General features: G+C 44.6%; 1 long non-coding RNA gene across 1 annotated transcript in view; it reads left to right on the top strand.

Annotated features, from left to right (window-relative positions):
* LOC141139917 (uncharacterized) overlaps positions 1-11236 on the top strand; it is a 35362-nt gene extending 24126 nt beyond the window's left edge. Inside the window, exons 2-4 of the long non-coding RNA XR_012243836.1 lie at positions 5665-5721; positions 9431-9567; positions 10714-11236. This is a non-coding gene — a long non-coding RNA (uncharacterized lncRNA). The remainder of the gene's footprint in view (positions 1-5664; positions 5722-9430; positions 9568-10713) is intronic.
* The last annotated feature ends 5005 nt before the right edge of the window (positions 11237-16241 follow it).

Raw genomic sequence — 16241 nt, 5'->3', positions numbered from 1 at the left:
CTTATGGCTGTGGGTGGCTTTACAGCCACAAACTGTGAATTCCAAACATTGACGGTGAGGGATATAGAATCATACCTGAATGAAATCCCTGGTAAAACTGTACCATATGGGAACCCACATCAACTTCACCTAAAATTCTGTATTATGACAAGTTGTCATCTGAAAATGGACCAGGGGGGGCCCATCCATTAAGGGCACACGTGTGCCGCCCCTCCATCCATGTGGCCTCCCATACAAGATGCCGGATGCATGAATCCCAATGGGGATGTTTTTTTGAAGCACGTAATTACAGCCACGTGATTCGCCGTTTTCACACTGATTCTCCTCCAGGTCAATCAGGAAGTGGGTCCGAGACCCGTTTCCCGATTGGCCGAAAAGAGAAGTGTTCCGATTGGCCGCTGAGGAGGAGGGAGGAGACAGAAGCCGCCATGAAGCCTGCCGCCTGTCGCCCGGGTGAAGAGCTGCCCGCCATAGTTGGAGTAAGTGCTCCAGACCCGACCGACCGGACCAGAGGGGGGGTAGTGGTGCGGGTTACCCGACCGAAGGATGGGGTGTCTGTGGGTGAACCCCCCCCCAAAAAAAATTACCACCAGCCGCCACTGAAATGGACAAAGTTTTAGTTGTCTAGTCAAACTTCAGTCTGAAGCCTAACAAATGCTCCTCATTCCAGCATCCTGGTCTTGGCTATGGCATTCTCCTCATTTGTCTGTCCACCTGCAAAGTGATTAATGTGGCCAGTCCCTGGGTGGAGACCAGACCTGATTAAAGTCAGCCAAATGTTCAGTCTCATGCTTATGATAGAGTGTGATAATGTGTGTAATATCTGATCAAGCTCCCTGTCTGTCTGCCCTGCTCTGCTAGATTGGATTTCCCTGTGTATGACCTCGGACCGGATAACGACTATTCTCTGAACTCTGCCTGCTTTTTACCCAGACTGTCATTGTATCACTCTGCCTGTCTGCCAAACTCAAGTACCTGTTTGCTTTTCTCAGTCTGCCCTGGCGTTGTAGTCAGGCACTATAGCATTGTGTATAAGTCTTGGGGGCAACCAAGTACTGGCAGACCTGCTTGCCTTATGGGAAAGGGGGCTGCTAAAGGTGAAGAACACAGTAGCCAGCTATAGTGTCTGACCTGACCACCTGCCTTAGGGGTAAGCATGACTAAGGTAAACTGGATGTGAACTCAGAGTTTTTGCTTGGAATTCCCCCTGAAAAATATTTTTGCACTTTCCGGTACATGAGAGTATCTAGGCATTGCTGTAACTACAACCCCATAGCTGTATATCTGTAGAGTGAGATCTAAGGTATTGAAGCATCTCAGGAGATTTAAGGTGAGATTTGCTGATGTCATCACTGTGATGCCTACTGTTCTCTGCTGGAGGCTCCGACCTAGGAAGCCAAGCCCTTCCTCTATCAAGCCTCTTCCACACAGAGCCACATTGCAGAATAAAGCATAGTAGGCCAGTAATAGGGAAAAGATTAGCTGCAGGGAGACCATGCGCATTTTTAATGACTAGCTCATTGCCCTCTGCTTGTCTTTTTTGGGAGACAGCTTCCAGATTTCAATTCCTCTTTAACAGTAGTTAGGAACCTGTTCTCCATTTTAAATACAATCAATGTAAACAAGCCACTGAACAACAGTTATCACAAGATGTCTGCTATCAACTTTATTATCCGAAAAAAGCTTGTTCTGTGCCCCTTTCTGATAATTTCAAGAGCTACACCATCTCATCTTTAATCACTGGATAGTGAAATGTCAGCTGACAGGACTTAACCATTAAAGTGTTTGTTAACCTAAAAAAAAAAAATAAAATAAAGATCCTGTTCTTTTAAAGCATGTATACAGCACAGTGCTTGTGCTGTGTAATTTGGCCCCCTGTATCACCTAAAATACTTGGCTGATCCTGCCAGTTTCTACCCTCGCCTTTGTAAAATGGCTGCTGAGCCCTGACACCATGGTCAGTTTACGTGCCTCCGTCATCCGCTGTGTCTCCTGTCTCTCCTCTGTGCTCTCCTCCGTCCTCTCCCCCCCTACCTTCCCTGCCTGTCAGCTCCGTGTCCGTGCCTGCCCCCTCCTCTCCTGCTGCTCAGATTAGGGTTAAATTTACATTATCCTCTCGGTTGATTCATGTAATGTCCCCCTGTGACTGTGCTTTATAAAACAATGCAGCTATATACCTGTTTACAGCGTGCAGATCGGCGCTCACATGACCCGCCGCCTCTCTCTCGCCTCCCCTCCTGACTGACCTCAGCGAGGGATCCTAGGCCCCGCCCACTGTAGCTGTCTAGCTGAGAGAGGAGGTGGGTCACGTGAGCACCGATCTGCGCTCTGTAAACAGGTATATAGTTACATAGTTACATACATAGTTACATAGTAGGTGAGGTTGAAAAAAGACACAAGTCCATCAAGTCCAACCTATGTGTGTGATTATGTGTCAGTATTACATTGTATTTCCCTGTATGTTGCGGTCATCCAGGTGATTATCTAATAGTTTCTTGAAGCTATCAATGCTCCCCGCTGAGACCACCACCTGTGGAAGGGAATTTCACATCCTTGCCGCTCTTACAGTAAAGAACCCTCTACGTAGTTTAAGGTTAAACCTCTTTTCTTCTAATTGTAATGAGTGGCCACGAGTCTTGTTAAACTCTCTTCTGCGAAAAAGTTTTATGCCTATTGCGGGGTCACCAGTACAGTATTTGTAAATTGAAATCATATCCCCTCTCAAGCGTCTCTTCTCCAGAGAGAATAAGTTCAGTGCTCGCAACCTTTACTCATAACTAAGATCCTCCAGACCCTTTATTAGCTTTGTTGCCCTTCTTTGTACTCGCTCCATTTCCAGTACATCCTTCCTGAGGACTGGTGCCCAGAACTGGACAGCATACTCCAGGTGCGGCCAGACCAGAGCCTTGTAGAGTGGGAGAATTATCGTTTTGTCTCTGGCGTTGATCCCCCTTTTAATGCATGCCAATATTCTGTTTGCTTTGTTAGCAGCAGCTTGGCATTGCATGCCATTGCTGAGCCTATCATCTACTAGGACTCCCAGGTCCTTTTCCATCCTAGATTCCCCCAGAGGTTCTCCCCCCAGTGTATAGATTGCATTCATATTTTTGCCACCCAAATGCATTATTTTACATTTTTCTACATTAAACCTCATTTGCCATGTAGTCGCCCACCCCATTAATTTGTTCAGGTCTTTTTGCAAGGTTTCCACATCCTGCGGAGAAGTTATTGCCCTGCTTAGCTTAGTATTGTCTGCAAATACAGAGATTGAACTGTTTATCCCATCCTCCAGGTCGTTTATGAACAAATTAAATAGAATTGGTCCCAGCACAGAACCCTGGGGAACCCCACTACCCACCCCTGACCATTCTGAGTACTCCCCATTTATCACCACCCTCTGAACTCGCCCTTGTAGCCAGTTTTCAATCCATGTACTCACCCTATGGTCCATGCCAACGGACCTTATTTTGTACAGTAAATGTTTATGGGGAACTGTGTCAAATGCTTTTGCAAAATCCAGATACACCACGTCTATGGGCCTTCCTTTATTTAGATGGCAACTCACCTCCTCATAGAAGGTTAATAGATTGGTTTGGCAAGAACGATTCTTCATGAATCCATGCTGATTACTGCTAATGATACCATTCTTATTACTAAAATCTTGTATATAGTCCCTTATCATCCCCTCCAAGAGTTTACATACTATTGATGTTAGGCTAACTGGTCTGTAATTCCCAGGGATGTATTTTGGGCCCTTTTTAAATATTGGTGCTACATTGGCTTTTCTCCAATCAGCTGGTACCATTCCAGTCAGTTGACTATCTGTAAAAATTAGGAACAACGGTCTGGCAATCACTTGACTGAGTTCCCTAAGTACCCTTGGATGCAAGCCATCTGGTCCCGGTGATTTATTAATGTTAAGTTTCTCAAGTCTAATTTTAATTCTGTCCTCTGTTAACCATGGGGGTGCTTCCTGTGTTGTGTCATGAGGATAAACACTGCAGTTTTGGTTACTGAAGCCCCCCGATTCACTCGTGAAGACTGAGGAGAAGAATAAATTCAATACCTTCGCCATCTCCCCATCCTTTGTAACCAGATGTCCTTCCTCATTCTTTATGGGGCCAATATGGTCTGTCCTCCCTTTTTTACTGTTTACATACTTAAAGAATTTCTTGGGATTTTTTTTGCTCTCCTCCGCTATGTGTCTTTCATGTTCTATCTTAGCCGTCCTACTTGCACCCTTACATTTCTTGTTGCATTCTTTATAAAGTCTGAATGCTGAGGATGATCCCTCAACCTTGTATTTTTTGAAGGCCTTCTCCTTTGCTTTTATATGCATTTTTACATTGGAGTTAAGCCATCCAGGATTTTTGTTCGCTCTATTAAATTTATTACCCAATGGGATACATTGGCTAATGCCCTTATTTAATATGCTCTTAAAGCAAACCCATCTCTCCTCCTTATTCTTTGTTCCTAATATTTTATCCCAATTTATGCCTTTTAGCAAGGTTTGTAGTTTAGGGAAGTTGGCTCTTTTGAAATTCAGTGTCTTTGTATTCCCTTTATGTTTCCTATTTGTGTGATTTATACTGAAACTAATTGACCTGTGATCGCTGTTACCTAAATTGCCCCGTATTTCCACATCCGTGATCAGGTCTGTATTGTTGGTAATCAGTAGATCCAGTAATGTTTTATTTCTAGTTGGTGCGTCTACCATCTGACCCATAAAATTGTCCTGCAAGACATTAAGGAACTGGCGAGCCTTAAATGAATGCGCGGTTCCCTCCGCCCAGTCTATGTCTGGATAATTAAAATCCCCCATTATGATAACACTTCCCATCCTTGCTGCTAATCCATTTTGTGATAGGAGATCCGTCTCCACTTCCTCCCTCGGGTTAGGGGGCCTATAGCATACTCCCAGTATTATTTTCCCCTTGGCTTCATCCCTTTGGAGCTCTACCCATAAGGATTCCACCTCCTCTCTAGCTCCCTCAGTGATGTCATCTCTCACATTCACTTGTACATTATTCTTGATATATAGGCATACCCCTCCCCCTTTTTTACCCTCTATCCTTGCGGTATAGGGTATACCCTTGAATGTTTGCCAGCCAATCATGAGAGCTGTTGAACCAGGTCTCTGAAATTCCCACAAAATCCAAATCCTCCTTGTACAACAGTATCTCTAGTTCACCCATCTTGTCCGCCATGCTCCTGGCATTGGTGAACATGCCACATAGTTTAGACCGGTCGCATATTGTCCTCGTATTGGGTGTTTCGAGATTGCATATATAGCTGCATTGTTTTATAAAGCACAGTCACAGAGGGACATTATATGAATCAACCAAGAGGATAATGTAAATTTAACCCTGTGGGTTAACAACCACTCTAAGTTAGGTTCACTGGACAGAACAGTATAGGAACAGCAGCACACTCATGAGGTTATCCATCTGTTCTTCCCCGCTGCAAGTATATTCACATTGTTAGACTGACACTGTTGTGAATAGTAACAGCCTGATTGACTCAGAGTTCTTCTTCTCATAGCCTGCCAAGTCCTGCTGTGCACGGGATTAGTGGAGGCTGATATCAAGATGTATACAGTATCTGTCAGATTTGTGTAAAATATTACTGTTTTAACTAATATTTTTTATATCTACCTTTGTTCAGGTTTAGGCCTACTGCAGACCGAGTTTCATCTTTGGCCTGATAATTGCATATCTACAGGTATGTGTAATGTTTCCTATGACAGCTCTGGAAATGATTATATGATTATTGAAAAGACAGAACGTTCCACTGTTCTCAGTTTGACATTTCAGCATATGTAATTTGATGACCTGTCTCAGTATCAACAGCATACATGTATACAGTAAAGGGAATACTTACTTCCAACAAAACTGGAGTTTCACTTTAACTCATAACTTTTCTTATCTTTACAAAAAATATGCCAAAAATTAGGCAGTGAACTAGCTAATTGATTTTGTGGATTACCCTCTCTCCCCTAAATTAAAGTTTCAACTTTGGACATGGGCAAAGTAAAGGTTTTCTTTTTTTTTTTTGTTTAATCTTTTTCATTGGTATTGCAATAAAACAAGACAAATCGACAAAAATGATAGCATGTCAATAAATACAAACGGGTCAGAGGAGCTTGATCACAGCAGTGCTCACAATTGTAGGTAGTGCATAGCAAGAATACAAATATCAAGAATATGAAGGCCAACTACATATGGATTAGGAAGCATCCCACATTTCCATAATATATTTAAGATCAAACAAGATACAGAGACATGGGTCTTAATAGTGGTGGGGGGGAGACTAACAAAACCCATAGCTATGTATTAGGGGTATGGTGGGAACACATATAATCCCGTAACAGCACCACTGGAAGTAAGTATTTTGACAGCTCAGCAAAATGAGTATATCCAGGAGCAGCAAAAAACAAGGAACAAAAACAAAGGAGAGGAGGGATAGGGAGAGGAAAGGGGAAGAAAAAAGAAAACAAAACTGATATATGATTAATAAAAAATAAGGGAAAGGGAAGAAAGGCCATGAGTATCTAGAGCAGGGATCTTCAAACTATGGCCCTCCAGCTGTTCCATGCCTCAGGAACTACACGTCCCATGAGGCATTGTAAAACTCTTAACATTCACAGACATGACTGGAGGGCCATAGTTTGAAGACCCCTGATCTAGAGAAACAACAGAAGATAACATAGGCTGATGAGAGGATCCCGGGATGACCCAACATTCTACAGCAGGGTAGAGGTAAACGCATCAAGGTAGATGAATAACAGAATAACAGAAATGATTCCAGACAGTCCAAATTACTTCATGAAAGTCGTATTTGTCTTCATTCCATGCTACCATATTCTCCAAGTATTCAATTTGGTTCATTTCCCAAGCCCAAGTGGCTAAGGTTGGTGGGTCGGGTTGGCGCCAACATTTGGCAATAACAGAATGAGCTGTGGTCAAGAAAAATCTAATCAGACTCTTTTTGATCTGTTTATAGGACCCCGGAATTAAGGATAAGACTGTGAGTTGGGGTTGGTTGGGGAAGGTATCACCCACCAGGTCAGCATACAATTGCAAAATCTTTTCCCAAAAATGTGGGCAAGTGCCCCAAATAATGAGTCATAGTACCAGGAGCCTGCAAACAGTGCCAAAATAGGTCAGGGATGGTAGGATCAATTTTATGGAGAATGGAAGGGCAGCGATACCAACTGGAAAGTATATGGTAATTGCGCAATGGAAGATGCTGAAAGCTTATAAGAAAGCACAAATATTTTAGGCCAATCCAATTCCTCTGCTGGTATATTTAATTCTTGTTCCCATTTGGATTGATATAAAGGTGAATTTGAATAGGACTCCCGTACTAAGATTTGATATAGCAGGGAAAGCGGGTCGTCAGGTCTGGAAAACTGGGAGATCAATGACTCAAATTCCGTAGTTGGTCTAGTCAGGGTATCCAGAGAGGAGTACTGTTTAAGGAAATGTTTTAGCTGAGTATATTCCAGCCACGCACTCTGTGGATTCAGGAGGATTCAGGAAAGCAGTACCCGTTTTCCACCAGATAAGACATGGCACAGTAGTGGGTTATTATTTTCCTCCAAGAAAGAAATGCAGATCTAGACAGGGTTGAGTTAAAAGAAGCATTGCCAAACAAGGGGGTCAAGGAGTTCAATCTCGATGAGAGCAGTCCCCTACGCAAATACCTGTCCCAGATATGTAAAGTGGCGCTAGTAAGGGTCGGTAAAAGGTCCCTCAGAGGCCTATGACTGGGTTCTATCCATAGTAAAGAAGTGATGTCAGGGAAAAGTAAGGCATCCTCAACATGAGTCCACAGTTTCGACGATTTACTATGGTACCAGTCCAGAATGCGAAGTAGGGACCCACTTGAGAATTCCAGGAGATGTGAGGCAAAGCCACGCCTCCTCAGCACTTGGGTAAAGAGAGGGTGGACTGGCTAATCCTTGGTTTATTATTTTGCCAAATATAGGAACGAATGGTTTTGTGAATGGCGCAAAAAAACGCTGGGGGTGGAGGAAGCGGTACGGTTTGAAACATATATAAGAGTTTGGGCAAGATATCCATTTTGATTACGTTTATAGGGCCAAACCATGAAATGTGGGGTTTATCATACGAGGTAAAGCCTCGTACATATGATTGATTGTTGGGCAACAAAACTGTGGACTTTTGTCCGAAGGGCGTTGCCCAAACTTGTCTTGCATACAAACGAGCTGTTTTTTCAGCTCTTTAGCGCCACCCTTTGGGCTCCTTCTGCTAATTTCGCGTTAGTAGAAGTTTGGCGAGTGTTGATTCATGCTTTTCATTTCGTGCTTTTCAGTTAGTTTCTGAATGGCCGTTCATCAACCAGACATATATAAACAGAGTCGACCAGCGCAAACCGTACAACCTAACTATGAGCAGCTGTAGTACTGGGGGAAAAATTAATCAAATCCCAAAAACATAAATAAAAAAGGCAGTACAGCGCATACGAAATCCTAAATACAACAATCAATAATTGTCCATATAAAGATAAGATCCAATTAAAATCCAGCAATTCCTCCAGTGATAATCGTGACATGCAATAGCTTGTTGGGTGACTGTAGTGAAATGGACCTCCACCTTCGATAACACCAGCCGCTCACCTCTACAGATGGACCCCTGAGTTTATCAGTCAGGTCAGTTAAGCAGTTCCCTCACAGGGATAAAGGCAGGGGATGGTGTATGCAGATCCCGGTCAAGCTTCAGCAACAAATACTCTCATCAACCAGACATGTTGCGGAATTGGAGGAGATAACGTGTTATTTATTATTGGCATTGGAGTTATAGGGACACCAACATAGTTGTATCTTTGAAAACAAGCATAATAATATTATTCATGATATCACTAGAAAAAAAAAGCCTTTGAAAATTCTTTTGCAATAACTCCATCAGTATCACCAGCAAAGCAGTTTCATTATTATTATCCCATTAAAGAAGAGAATGTGCGCTGCATTTCAAGATTTCATAATTTGCCACGTCACGAATGTTAATTCTCCATTACGAACGCTAGTTTACAAGACCGACTGCTTCTGACTCGTCCTTGCTTCTGAGCATGTGTGTTTGTACTTTGGACTTGTGTCCGAAGGACTTGTGTTCACACGATCAGAAAATCTGACAACAGACATTTGTCTGCGGAAAATTTTAAAACCTGCTATCCAACATTTGTCCATGGAAAATCTGACAATTGTCCGATGGAGCATACACACGGTCGGATTTTCCACCAACAGCTTGTCATCACACATTTCCCGTTGGAAAATCAGATCGTGTGTACGAGGCTTAAGACAATCATGAATGATAGTAAAGGTTTTCTTTAAAGGAAATCTGTGCTTTGTCCGTGCAGGAAGAAGCAACATGTTTATCCTGAATCCACCTCTGTTCTTACCCACCACCAGGAGCAAGGAAACCAAGTCATCCTGGACAGAGATTTCAAAAGGGCCTATTTGACAGCACTGAGCCAGTCACCAACCATCATAGCTGTCACTGAAGAAGAGGAGTGAGCCCTGAGTTGACCCATACCCAGATGTACCAGGTATTTTCATCACTAGGCAGTCAGAACTTGATGCTACCTCTCATTAACCATCTATAGTATCAGGGCTTTTTTACGACAGAACATGCCCATACACCATAGCTGCACTTCCCAGCACAGCCTTGATAGTGGCTGTATTGTTTAATGACAGCCACATACAGTTCTTATCCTCTTCTTCTGGCAATGCAATAAGATCTCATGCGCTCGCCACTCTGGCATCGCTGGAAACCCCAACTCAGAAGTTATATGCTTTCACCTCTGGGTCACAGGTTAGGACCTGATTAGGAAAACCTAAAGTGTTACTAAACCCACAACAGTAAAATCAGTTTTATATGCAGTAAAGCATGCTTGTTATACTCACTGTGGAACCTAAGGGGTAATCCTTCACATTGTGTAAATAGGGGGTTAGATCCTGTCTTCTCTGATCTTCCTCTTTTTTTACTGTCCCCAGTCCATATCCTGATAGCACAGAACCCTAGGAAGCACCCTGCACATGCTCAGTTTGGTGTGTATTGCTAGAGAGGTTTTTTTGGGAGGGTGCATGTTCATCAGCCAATCAGCATTATGCAGAGTGTCGGGGTCATGCAGCCTCATAGGACAGTCAGAGGAGAATTAAAATATCTGCTACAACCTTTAACCAGTGCTCGGCCGGACACTGATAGAACTCACAAGACTGCTATATACTGCTGATGAGAAAAGGTATTTAGCTAATGAATTACATTTCCATGTTCTGTGTACTGTAGGAGATCAGATATAGTAAATGTAGGGTCCTGGGTTTAGTAACACTTTAACACATGTGTTTGGTGCTGTATCCCCAAAAAATAAATGTCTAAACTTTATCTTGAAGGTTAGCTACAGAATTCTCAGTTCAATAACTGCTCATGTTATCCATTGCAGTTGCTAGTGACCATGGTGCACCAATGATTTTTAGCTGCATAAACAAGCACTGTTACCGCCTTCATCGGTATCTCTGCACCTAGTTACAAATTAGCAGAACAAATAATGATAATCACTGTTACAAAGTTGCTAGTGTAACATGACCCTGTAAGCTGCCCACAATTGTTACAAAATAACTAAACAATTTACTAAGAACTATGTAGTATGGTATGTAGGCCTACCTGACTGGATATACTGTATGCATGTCATTAGGTACAAACAACATGCACTGTAAAATGACAGTTGAAGGATGAACGTTTGAATAAAGCTGCTAGCAGCAGGGAGGAGTGCTGGATCGGGTAAGTATATCTCCTTTTTTTGTTTCCATAGACATAAACAAGCAATTAACCACAACTGTGTGGGCATAGCCCCACTGCAAGTTATCATTTTTTATTTGCCCAGAGTTGGGCTTTGACTGTTGCATAAATCGTAAGTCAATAACTACAAATTATTGGAATGAAGCAAATAAATGCCTTTAAAGTGATTGTAAAGCTTGGTTTAAAAAAATAAAAAATAAAAATAACAAACATGTCATTCTTTCCTCCTCTGTGCAAGGGTTTTGCACAGAGCGGCCACAATCCTTTCCTGGGGTCCCCCCGTGGCGATCCTGGCTCCTCCTCTTCTTGAGTGCCCCCACGGAGAGCCGAATTCCATGGGGGCACTCATGTGGACGCACTCCTGGGTCTCCACTGACACTGACAGCAGGACTCGGCCCCGCCCCTGGCTCCCATGTCACTGGATTTGATTGACAGCAGCGATAGACATCAATCTATCCAATGAGGACCCGAGACAGCGTCTGGAGCTGCTGGGCTCATCCTCGTTGCTGTATGATTGGGCTCGGGGGGGGGGGGGTGCTGGAGCACAAATGGTTTTTCACCTTAATGCATAATGCATTAAGGTGAAAAACCGTGAGGGTTTCACATCTCCTTTAACCACTTCTCGACCGGTGTTCTGCCAAGAAAGTTCCTCTCAGCGGATAAGGACCCCCCTCTACTGCGCAGGCGCTGGGCCTGCGCAGTAGGAGCTGGCGGAAATAGCCGAAGCCGAATAGAATAGAAATCAGCTGTACACGGCGCCTGTAAGAGGGCCCCTCGCGGGCTCGCTTCGCTCGCCACGCTTCGCTCGCCACTCTTCGGGCACGGCCTCGCTTCGCTCGGCACCTTTTTATTCTCCCTCTAGGTCCACTTGGATGGTGGGGCTTCAACCTGGACCCAGGGCGCAGGCGCTGTGTACAGCTGATTGAAGTTTTTCAGCTTCGGCTATTTTTGGTGGCTGCTAGTCCTTCGTATTGCGCAAGCGCTGCGCCTGAGCAGTACAGGGGGGTCCTTATGCGCCGGGGGAACTTTCTCAGCAAGACACCGGTTCACATACATTTATGGAGGCAGGTTGGCTTCCCTGCGCGAATCGCCGTACCTGTATGTCAGCTCCATTAAGAGCCATAGCAGGCGCACGTGCGCCCGCTGCACGGCGGGGTACCAGATGCGCGTGGCTGGTGGGTGCGATGTCCACCGGCCACCCACGATCACGGGCCACGAGAGCCAGAACGGTGATTTGTGTATGCAAACACATAAAATCCTCATTCTGACAGGAGAGGAGAGACAGATCTGCTGTTCCTAGTTATTAGGAACAGCGACCTGTCTCCTCCTCCAGTCAGTACACTGCCCCCACAGTTAGAAACACACGAGGGAACACATTTAACCCCTTTATTGCTCCCTAGTGTTAATCCCTTCTCTGCCAATGACATTTACACAGTAAATCAGTGCATTTTTTTTAGCACTGATCGCTGTATAAATATCAATGGTCCCAAAAAAGTGTCAAAAGTGTCAGATCTGTCCGCCGCAATGTTGCAGTCCCACTAAAAATCGCAAATCGCTGCCATTACTAGTAAAAAAGAAATAAATAATAAAAATGCCATTAATCTTTCCCTTATTTTGTAGAAGCAATAACTTTTGCGCAATCTAATATACGCTTATTGCGCTTTTTTTTACCAAAAAGACGTAGAAGAATACATATTGGCCTAAACTGATGAATACATTTGTTTTTAATTAAATAAATTGGGATATTTATTATAGCAAAAAGTCAAAAAACAAAGCTTTTTTTTTCAAAATTGTCGCTCTCTTTTTGTTTATAGCGCAAAAAATAAAAACCGCAGAGGTGATCAAATTCTACCAAAAGAAAGCTTTATTTGTGGGGAAAAAAAAGGACGTCAATTTTGTTTGGGCACTTGAGCTGACATGCATTGACATATGTCACTTAAAGCTGAACTTCACTCAAAAGGGGAAGTTCTGCTCTTCCACCTCCCCCTCCCTCCTTCCAGTGGCAGAATTACCAGGGTTGAAACAGTCGCGATTGCGACTGGGCCCTGGAGTTCTGCCCATGTGGGGGGGCCCAAAAGCCCAGGATGTGTCTATTACACTCTCTGTCACACTGCTCGGATCCCGCACTGACAGCCTGCCCCCTCCTTGCACAGAGTCGGACAAGAGAGGAGAGAGATACAGAGAGCAAGACCTTCTCCTCCCACCCCTGCCCTGTGTGTCTCAGCGGGCCCGCCCACATTCCAATCCTCGGCAGCTCCATTCTTCGCAAAGAGAAACTCCAGCAGCCTGCAGGTAGATAGTGGAGGAAAGGCCAGCTTGTACTATGGATGCTGCAACCCTCCACAGAGGATCCACAGCTCTCCAGGTCAGCCAATCGCCTTGCTTCCTAATGAAACTTCTCAGTGATTGAAAAGAAAGCAGCACACAGGTGGGTCAGTCATTGATGGGACTGGAGAGAGTGTGTTGTCACCTCCAGAGTCCCTCAACCAAGACAGCAGCCCACTGGGGTTCCCTAATGTGATGCACTACAAGCCCCAGCATGCTCTGTCAGCCTATGTGTATGTATAGCACAGGCTAGTAGGCCTTGTTTGCTGACCAATCCAGGGCCCAAGCCTACTTCTATGGTAAGGGAAGTGCCCCCCCCCTCCTCTCTTATCTTGGCAGCCTGTGAGCACACTTATGTAGGTGAGAGCTTTGTGGACTGTAATGTAAAGGGAGACTCTGATGTACATGGGGGGCCTTGGTGAGCAGAGACCCCCTTACATCAGGATTCCCAGAGCACCTCTTACATCAGTTTCCCTTCACATTACAGTCCACAGAGCTCCCCCTTAGGGCCCTTTCACATGGGCGGACTCTGCCAAGCAAATCTACCTGCTCAGTGGGGGATCTCTCCGCTGATCCCCGCTGAGCAGGCGGATGACAGGTCCGTGTCTGCTCCACTTGTGCAGAGTGGACACAGACTGCAGTTCTCTATGGACCGGTCTGACTGTCATCCAATCCGCTAGACCAGAGATCTTCAAACTACGGCCCTCCAGCTGACGAGGCATGATGGGAATTGTAGTTCCTGAACAATTGGAGGGCCATAGTTTGAAGATCCATGCACTAGACGGATGGGGAATGGATCTCCATCCATCTGTTTTCATTGGAGCAGATGCAGGCAGGTTTAAATGGACATGTCTGTTTACATCCGCCTCCCTATACAAAACAATGGGTGGTCCGATCAGTTCAAATGTGTAAAAGACGTCAGAAAAAAAGGGGTCTTGCTGCAGGACCATAATCAAGGGCCTCACGATGGGAGAAAAGGACACCAGGATCATTAGAAAGGGCCCAGGACCAGAGGTCAGGGGGCCCTTCGTGGTTCCTTGCAGCGGGGCTCTTAAGGTTCTAGTTATGCCTCTACCTCCTTCTTTACATTTGGCACTTTTTTTTAGGGGGAGGGGGTGCAGGTACCTGATTTTGACAGGTACCCATTTCCCTACTTCTAGTCAGATCACCACAGCGATCTGAGAAGAAGTTTTGCCCCCTTTATTTTCCCCTTGACCTTCTGGGAAACATCACAGATCCCAGATGACTGCGGGACCAATCACAAAGTGCAACGCAGCTCGCACATGCGAAGTTGGGAGCCAGCTGTGAAGCCGCAAGGCCAGTTTCCCTTATTGAAGATGCTGGCGCCTGCACCTGAAGCCAATTAAAGAAATGGCTTGGATGAACACAGTGCTGAATACAGGGGCAGGTAAGTGTCCTTTTCTTAAAAGTCAGCAGCTACAGTATTTTTTGTGGGAGACTGGCGCTCCTCTTTAAGTTTATTTGCTTTGACTTACAGTAGGTCTGGCAGGAAATAATCATCATAGAAAAAATAGACCCTATCTAGTGCCCATAATGCAATATTTTTTTCCTTAACCACTTCCCGCCCGTCCTATAGCAAAATGAAGGCCGGGCCGTGGTTCCATTATCCCGACTGGACATCATATGACGTCTTTCGGGATAACAGCCACACACGCCCACGGGGGCATGCAGCGTGGCGATCAGTGTTGCGCCATGTCAGTCTGACACACCGCAACACTGATCTCGGTAAAGAGTCTCTGACGGAGACTCTTTACCATGTGATCAGCTGTGTCCAATCACAGCTGATCACAGTATAAACAGAAACTGCTGTGTATCGGCTTTTCCTCACTCGCATCTGACAGACGCAAGTAGAGGAGAGCCGATCGGCTTCTCTCCTGACAGGGGGAGGTCTGCATTGATAATCAATCAGCGCAGACCCCCCCCTGTCAGGAAAGCAGCCGATCGGCTCTCCTTTACTCGCGTCTGTCAGAGGATGCCCAACCAGGACCACCAGCGATGCCACCAGGAATGCCCACAACTGATGACCATCAGGTATGCCAATCATGGCCACCAGGAATGCCAATCTGTGGCCAAAAATAATGCCAATCAGTGCCCATCAGTAATGCCTGCCAGTGCCTCCTTTACAGTGATGCCCATCAGGTCCACCCATCAGTGTCGCCTATCAGTGCCCATAAGTGCCGCCTATCAATGCCCATCAGTGCCGCATATCAGTGCCACCTATTAGTGCCCATCAGTGCTGCATATCAGTGCCCATCAGTGCCACCTCATTGGTGCCACCTCATCAGTGCCCATCACTGAAGGAGAAAACTTACTTATTTACAAAATTTTATTACAGAAACGAAGAAGAACTTTTTTTTTTTTCAAAATTTTTGGTCTTTTTTTTTTTATTTGTTTAGCAAAAAATAAAAACCTCAGAGGTGATCAAATACCACCAAAAGAAAGCTCTATTTGTTGGAACAAAATGATAAAAATGTTGTTTGGGTACAGTGTTGCATGACTGCGCAATTGTCATTTAAAAAGCAACAGCGTTGAAAGCTGAAAATTGCCTTGTGCAGGAAGGGGGGGAAATTGAAATGGTTAAATACCTAAATCAAGAAACATACTGCATTATGGCCACTAAAGATCATAAAAAATAATCATATTAGAAAAATATAGGGATTTTTATTGTGACTGTGCGAATGATTGTTAACTTCGTATGCCAGTTTTTATGCTGTCTGAAGCTTGCTGAAGGATTTATGAATGTTTGCTAGTAGGCATGAGGTTTGGGTTCACCACCACCATGTTTTCGGGGTTGGTATTCCCGGCAAATAAATGCAGAAATTTGCCAGACTGAATTTTTGTGTGACCATAATGCACTGCTGGGCCTTTGAACTTAGTTCAGGGGCCATTAGGGAACTTTTGGATAGGCCAGTCTCCTCACCGTAAAGGGGTGAGGTCACAGCAGTCGTACTAAATGTGACCTCACTGGGTTTTAGCTGTGATAGTGAAATCACAGGGAGTACTGCTGAAAAAATGCATAGGGAGAGAGTGGTGTAAGGTTTGTAGACAGTGGCAGGTCTGTTAAAGTAGATATAAACC

This window comes from Aquarana catesbeiana, linkage group LG04, assembly GCF_042186555.1.
Source record: "Aquarana catesbeiana isolate 2022-GZ linkage group LG04, ASM4218655v1, whole genome shotgun sequence".
Lineage (NCBI taxonomy): Eukaryota > Metazoa > Chordata > Amphibia > Anura > Ranidae > Aquarana > Aquarana catesbeiana.
This window is presented reverse-complemented; position numbering and strand designations above follow the sequence as displayed.